This window comes from Haliaeetus leucocephalus, unplaced genomic scaffold (assembly GCF_000737465.1).
Source record: "Haliaeetus leucocephalus isolate CR32 unplaced genomic scaffold, Haliaeetus_leucocephalus-4.0 Scaffold143, whole genome shotgun sequence".
Taxonomy (NCBI): domain Eukaryota; kingdom Metazoa; phylum Chordata; class Aves; order Accipitriformes; family Accipitridae; genus Haliaeetus; species Haliaeetus leucocephalus.
In genome coordinates this window covers 1,559,920-1,568,246 of record NW_010972579.1, presented here as the reverse complement: position 1 = coordinate 1,568,246, position 8,327 = coordinate 1,559,920, and positions in this window count along the sequence as shown.

Here is an 8,327-nt window from a genome sequence, read left to right as displayed (position 1 = left end):
TGGAAATGGCTCATCCTCCTATCAAGGTCAGTATTGTCTTCATTACTGTATTTTCCAGTCTTTTAAGGATTAAGTTCCTAAGGCACGAATCTTTTCTTTCTCTTACGAGGCTTTTCCAGATGATTCAGTGCTACGACACTTTCCTTGAAAAACAGCCTTGTTTCTTTCTACTTGAGCTGCATCCAAACCAAAACTTTGTTCTTCCTTCTTTTCTAAACCCATTTTTCAAATATTTATAATGTATGTTTCCAGCCTTCTGCAACCATCACTAAACCAAATTGTATAGATTTTGCTCTTCATGGATCAGTCCTCCAGGCACAAATCATTTTTGTCACTCTTCTCTGAACTCTCTCCATTTTGTCAATATCTTTCTAAAAACAGTGTGCCCAGAGCTGAACACACATTGTCAGCTCATGTTCACCATTCTCTACTACTGTGAATGAACAAATTGATCTTTTTGTGAATGCATGGATATGACAAAGTGTATCAACAATCAAAAAAAAATTTAACAAGGGTTTACAAAGCTGATTTGGATGTGGGGAGGTTGCTGGCCTTCACGTCCTGCCCATGTAGAAACATAACACTAGCTTACAAGAGTAGCGTAGTGCTCTGTGGTGTGCCATTATCATCTGCTATTTCCCAGGGGGTAGTGATGGGATCATGAATTTTTTTTTTATTTTTGTTTTTTTTTACTGGATGATGGAACATGAAAGACACTTGACCCTCTCCATAGATTCAGTTTGTTCGGTGAATAACTCTTCTTGACTCCAATTAATTTTGACACCAGAGTAAATCTGTCAACAGTGGGAACATCTACAGGAGTCGTGAAAGGGCTAGATTTTCAAACGAAGGTGACAACTGTAAGAGGTCCCTATAGCCTTCAGGATTCCTTTTCACGTGCAGAGCAGCTCTGAAAGCATGGGCTGAATGTCCTTAGTAATGTATGGAAGTAAATCCAGAAATACACAGACAATAAGGTGGTGCATTTAATGTCTCATTCCCACATGATGGAAATTTGGGGCTTCCTTTTAGTTCTTTGTCCTTATTTGGGCACAATTCCTCTTCTCCACTGAGTTTACTTGGACTGAAAACATCTACTCACAATAAGGAGATCCTTAATATCTTTTGGGAACTTGAGAGCACTGTCTTGCTCCCACTGATGTCAATGAACATCTTTTGTGCCTCACTTTGAGTCATCTGCAATCCCAAAAGCAGAAAATGGAGATCTGCAATGTGTTTCTTGGTCAGTTACATGCCAGCTGAAGATGGACTTGAGGATCTTAGCTGAGACTTCATATTTACCATCATGGAGATCTAGACCAAATGTGGATCCACTCTAATCACATTCTCAGGTTATGTCAGAAAGCCTTTTGCATTAACCTGGCTCCTGTCTATATGGAAGACATCAGATTTCCTTTTGATGGTGGCATTCAGACGTGAGGTCCTCACAGCTCTTTTCTTTCCACAGTACCCTATAGGTTTCTGTCTCTGAAAAACACTTAGCATTTCTGACCTCATGCTGATATTGTATTATGACAGGATGTTCTTTGTGCACAATCCCATCAACTGCAGCAATTTCATCTCTCTAATCCCAATAAGTTTTTATGCTCAGCACTGGCTTGATATTTTCTTTGGTCATCCATGTAGAATTACTTTCCCCAAACTGTTGTCAACTTGGGTCATTTTGTGTTACTTGTTTGAACTTGTCCAATTTCATTTCAGACATGGGTAGTACTTGACTCATATTTACTTCAAACTCCTCTTCCTGCAGTTCATTGCTTTCATTATTTATAGGTGTTCTTGAAAGCATATCTGCTAAGCTCCTTACTGGGCCTGTATTTCACATTTAATGAGTACTTTTGCAATTTCATTACATTTTTCTGAAGTCCAGGTGGCTCATTGTACAATGGATTTTGCTCTATGGCTCCTAGTGCTTTATGGTCTCTTTCTACCTTGATTGAATTCTTCCCATAAACATATTCATGAAAATACTCATGATCTAAAACAATTGCCAGTATTCCATTTGGAGTGTGAGCATAGCTTTTGGTATGTTTTAGCCAGTGGCTCAGATATCATCTTGCAAGACAGCCATGATCAAAATGACCTTGCATCATCTTGGGTCTTAAGCTCCCTGTTAACATCAGAATGTTCCGGTGTTGATGCTTCTCTGACAGTTTCTCTTTACACCAAACCTTATTCTATTTTCAGTTATCATTGAGATGTTCTGAACTATCTGCAAGGAACATTCAGCAGTGCCCCTTTACTGTAAGGAAAAAAGATACTAGTTTACCTGGACCTCTTTTCAGGGAGAGATCATTATGTTCAGTGTTTGTACCAAGGCTTACACAAAAGGTGAGTAACCTTCTGTCATTGCTGCAATACCAGTATTATTAGCAGGAAAACCAGTACTGATGTTCTCATGAATTCCCCAAAAGCCTCCTGGTTAGAGGTTTTCAAAGATGGTCTGAGCTTTTCCAGGAGCTGCCAAGCTCCTTTGCTATTGCATACTTCTGCCTACCTTAATTCATCTGCCCTCATCTGTCTAACTGCAAAAATGCTACCGGAGAACATAAGCATTTTTGTGTTCTCAATGCTCATGGTCATCCTAAACATCAGATCATGTGCTGGTGTTTCAGCCTCACCTTAATCCTCTGAGATCTGGGCACAATATGTTAGTGGTGACACTACCCTACAGAGATGTTTGCTTGCATCTCCTAAAAGAATTTTTGAGCAAAAGTATGCATCTTTTCCACCAACCTTACCCAGCTTCCAAATTCAAGAGGATTTTCATGTTAGGAAGTCTAGACTTGCACACTACAGTCATGCCTGCAGTCTTCCTTTAGATGTTGCACTGAGGTTTTTTTTACTTATTCAAATCCTTATTTCGCTTGTTTTAATGAAAGTGACTATTTTCTGTTGACCAAGTTGGTTTAGTTTTCGTATGTACTCGGTATGTCTTGTTTTGTCACCCACTTAGGTTCAGCTATTGTTTTATCTTTCAGTGTCAGTGTGACTTCATATGGTGCGTAATTTTTATGGAACTATAGTAGTAGTTCTCAATGTTATGGCCGGTGGCATGACCCGAGTCCCTCTCTTTGTCACCAAACTCATTGAGAAAGCATATTTCTGAGAGTCTTCCTTGGCTGGTCCACCATGTTGGTCTCTGTATGTCCATCAATCCATTTCTACACAAATTAATCACAGTCTGTAGCACTTTCATTGGCTGCCTGTTGGTCTGTGGAGCAATCAATGTGTTTCATGCTCTCTGCAAAATCTAGACAGATTCAGAAATACTAGTTTTATACCTGATTTAATTGCAAGGTGAGAAGGTGTTCCAAATGGAGGATCTCTTGGATGTCAGTTGCTCTGGTGGAGTTGTAGAGGTAACTTGCGGTGGGTCTCACACAAACTCCACCTTGAAGTTTCATGGCTGCACCAAAGGGTGGACAGAAGGGAAGGGTCTGCATGACTGAAGCAGCTGGACCTAGCAGTTGACCTTGGCCAGAGCAGGAGGAAATTGCCTAATGGGCTGGGAGTTCACATGAGGTCTCGGGGTAGTCTGGAGCCTGGGTTAACACCAGAATGCACCTAGAGCCTCTGATCCACTCTGAAGCTGCATAAATTCTCCTGCATTTGGGCTCATGCAGCCAGTTTTTTCACACCAAATGGATGCATTTGTTCCACTGTTCATTTTCCCTGTGACTACGTATGCAAGAAAGACCTTTCCACAGCTCCCACCCTCAAAATTTGTGGCATCCTCCCATGCCAAGCCCTCCTGAGGAGAAAAGCAGAACCACCAAAACAAAGGTAAAACATTTCAGTGGAAGATTTCTCCAGCAGGCAGCCTCCTTCCCCAAAAGAACGATGCACCAAATAATGGAGCAAGCAAACATTTAAAAAAAAAAAAAAAAAAGTCCATATGTGTGTCACGAGCATTTAAAATGGCTGGGAAATTCTTGCTTTTTGGGAGTGACCAGTTCATTGCTTTGCTAAGTATCTTTCTAAGCCACCTCTTGTCAGAAGAAGAGAATAAATGAAAAGAGAGAAAGAGAGAGAGAAGAGAGAGAGAGAGAAAAAGACCTTTGCATAGCTTGAGCCTTTGTGCCGTGCATTCAGACTGATTTGTACCCTTTGTAGTCTTAATTATTTGTGAGAGCAGGATAACAGGAGTACCAAGCTCACCCATTATTTCCTGCATAAAAAAAGGCACACAGAAGCCGCTGATCGGTTTTGAATTAGCAAACATGATACTAAAAAAAAAAAAAACGGGGGGGGGGGGGAGAAGAGAGAGAGAGAGAGCATAAAAAAAATTCATTAATATCATCAGGGATTAGGAGGCTGATTAAAGTGTAGCTGTTAGCGTATGCAAATGAGCGATAGGCATTTATCAGAGCCTGTGCAAGCTGTCTCAGAGCTGTAAAGCCCACGTATGTTTTTCAGCTGATTAAAACAGTTTTAAGTTCTGGAGGATTTTTTTTTTTGGAGAGAATAAAAAAAATTAAAAAAGCCACCATCATCTATCCTTTTCCTTTTGGCTAAATTCCTCTAAGTGCACTCCAACCATTTCCACTTGAATGCACTCACTCTCTCTCTCTCTCTCTTTCGGGTAATGAGAGTTTGGGAAGGAAATGAATGCAAACTAAGCACAAGGCTTGCAACAGCTTTCGCAGCTTCCCTCTGAACTTCCAGAATGAGGCCGTCAGAGGCTGCACCCCAGCAGCATCTCTGAAACATGCACATGCTGCCATGCTGCAACCCCGCCAGGCTTGGGTCCTGGGGAGCAGAAATGGACCGGTAGCTTTTTTTCATCAGCTTCATCATGCTTTGGGGCCACGCTTGGAGCCCTACCTCACTCTGTTCTTGCTTGGATGGTATGGGGGACTCCATCCAAACTGCTCACAGGCCCAGGTCCCCATTACAAAGCTGGTGTATGGCTTAGCTTGTGAGAGGGTCATGTAAAACACAGCAGAGGAACAATGTAAAAGAGGACTGAAGCTAGTCCATGAAAACATCATCAGATTTCTTTTTTTCTGCTTCCCATGCCCTGCTGCATTTTTATTGTTCTGGCCAAGATTTGCTGAAGAGATTGTTTGGGGTTGGCTTTGTTCTGGGGTCCCCAAGTGAAATCCCTAAAAGGGATTTTTCAGAAAACAGTGGCCAAATGTCACGCTTTCCAGACACCTCAGAAGGGTCATTTAACACAGAGACCTAAATCTATGCTCTCTTCTGCAAACCTGGTTCCGTTAGTCTACATCTCCAGCACCTCTAAGGAGGAGCAAGTAGTAATACACATTGAAATGTCACTCTGTTATTGCTAATATTAGGCCTCTAGGCACTCACTCATCAGTACTACATTTGAGTTTAGCTGGGAAAATCATGGGGGAAGTGGCTAAGGATTGTTTTATGTGGTTTATCACATGAATCCACAGTGTATCACATGGATCTTCAACTTATCACATATGTAGTGTATGCATCATGGCAAAGCATCACTTGGAAGAGCAGTCTTAGCTAACAGTCTGCCAGCTTTTCCATTATGAACAAACAATGGTATTTAAAGTGGTTATAACTTTGCTGTAAAATTTTGTTCTGTTGAAACTTGGCAAACGAGGTCCCTGCCCAACAGCAATTTTTTTGTTGTTGTGTATTTGGAAGTAAATCAGCTTGGCCATTTATGTTTTAAAAGATTACTTCTTTTGAGTCCCAGTCTCTCATTTCTCAGGCTGGCAAAAGCTCCCAGCACTGCAGGGAGAATGCATCCAGCGTAGAGGAAGGGCTTTGTGCCTGTCATTGAACAGTGACCCCTTCGAATAATCGGGGAAGCACTTTGGCAGGTCCTGGACTGCGTCCCATCCCATATCTCCCCTGCAGAAGCCTGGTTATTCATTGCTATTTCATACCATTCATTACAAACCCATCCAAGACCAGGAAGAAATATTGTATCTGGGTGGAAAATAGCAAACCAAGAGAACAGGGCCAGCTTTGGAAATAGCTTATGAGTGACTCAGTAAACCTCAGCGATGGTAACACAGTTGTGCTCAGTACAACGTTTATAACACAAACGGTAGTAAGTCTTTGTGCATGCAGCTGGGATGAACGTGGCAGAACTCAGCAGCAGGGCTACTGGGACACATGGTTGTCTGTATGGAAGCGTGGGCACAGTCATATTGAGCTTTAAACTACTCAAAGGGTGCTGCTGAGAATGGCTACCCAGCAAGGCTGAATTTGGTGCTAACAGATAGGTCAAAATAGCATCTAAAAGCAGGACCAAGCAACACCTTTTGAAAAATACAAGGGAAACCAGTTAGCATGAAAGAAAATGAGGCATCTCCAAACAGAAGTCTTTAAGTATATCAAGCCATGAGTCAAATGGGTGGCTAAGATATCCTACGGGGATGGATGGATGGATGGATGGATGGGTGGATAAAGATCTACTGTTGTTTAGAAATGGATTTCAAGATTGGAAGAACTGATTAACACTCAGTAGAGAGTAAGATGCTGGAGCAGGACTGTTCTTTGTCAGTATTTGACTTTGCAGGTATCCCATAGTTAAGTAGGACAATCAGCTCTGGACATTGCTGACCTTCAGAAGATCCAACAGAACAGGGAAACTGGACACCACCCTGGTGAACGATGTTGCGATCAGCAAGTGCAAGGTAATGCCTGTGGAGGGAGGGAAAGCTGGTGTCTTGTAGCTGTGCTGAGCCTGCTGATCCCCAGCTCCGGTGCCTACACCCAAGCTCTGGCACTGGAGAAGGAAGGCTCATTGATCTATTCATTCTCTTCTGACCAAGTCTTCATGACTCAGCAGACCACTAACTAATTTTGAAGATCATCTGTGTAATCATTTTCTGAGCAGAAGCCTTCCCAGAATATTTCCATGACAGTGTTACCTTTCTCTGTATCTTTTCCAGATCTTCTGTGGGACCTCGTGAAATAGGAGCAGATCTGCACCATCACTTACAATGCAGAACCGGTACAGGATCACTGCAATGCTCTCTGCTTTATTCTCTATTCCTTTACTGATGACAAAATGGAGCAAGAAACTATGACTTGTTTAAAAAAAAAAAAAAAAAAGCCATAAATGCTGACAAAGCTGCTATTGCCATTGCTGAGTGTGGGCTCCTGCCTTGAAGCCAGTGTGATGTTCTGGTTGTGCCACATCCAAAACGAAACAAGGAAACAACAAAGGCTTAGAGAGACAGGCAATACAAATACTTCCAAGTGTGGCTAGAGTGGTGATATTTTCTCTGTTTTTTTCCCAGGAGAGAATGAATAGGAAATGAAATGACTGTAATAAACGGCATAAAGAAGGTCAAACAGGCAATCGAATTTATTTTTTAGACAATTACAACAGTGTCTCATTCAAAGGGACACTGAATAATCTTGAAAGGCAACAGAACTGAAACTGATAAAAAGACACATTTGTGAGCAATTCATACACAGCTTAGGGAATTCATTGCCCCAAGATATTGCTGCAACCAAGTTCTCCAGTTATGTTACACAGAAAAAAGCAGTTACCAAAGATATAAAATTCCACGTTCCAGGACTTAAGGAAGCTTATTCCACAGCAGCCTGCTCTGGGTTTTTCTGCATCTCCTTCTGGCATCTGTGGGTGTACAGTGACACTGGTTGACACTGGTACTGTACACTGGTGATGTTCTGAGCAGGTCCAGCTGTTCTTATCTCCTGGCATCTGGAGATTTCCGTATTGCAGCTGGCCCTCTGAGAGATGGCACCATGTGCTGCTCTGGTGGAGCTGGTAGGAGAAGAACATTTTGCATTAATGAGAAAACTGGGAATATTAATTTCCCCTGAGGCTGGAAGCATGCTTCAGGACAGAGTTCTCTAAGCGGTTGTTCCCATGCTGGGAAAGGGGATGCACTGTGGAGTGACAAGGGATGTGGTCTGCTCGTGAAGCAGAGTTGGAGCTGGGAAGATCAATGTTTCTTCCCTCCTAGTTTGAGTCACCCTGATCTTTGGATGCAGAATGTAGCGCTGTCCAAATGGGTTCCCCAACCAACCATAACAACACTTGAATTTTTTTTAGCTTTTCATTCAAATTAAAGCAAGTCAAACCTTAGCTTGGTGGCAGGGAACAGAGAATCACACAAAGGGCTTTTGGAGGGACCCATGGAATCCCCTACTCTGTCCACTGTGCACGAGGGCATAGCTCTGTGAAGGCAACCCAAACCCATGAAGAATGGTCTCCAGGCAGAACTGGATGAACTGCTGCATTGGAAATGAACTACAAAGAGGCTGAGCACACCATCTGCAGACCACCTTGCCATTCCCAGCCTAGGCATCCTGTGTACTGAATGAAGCAGGCA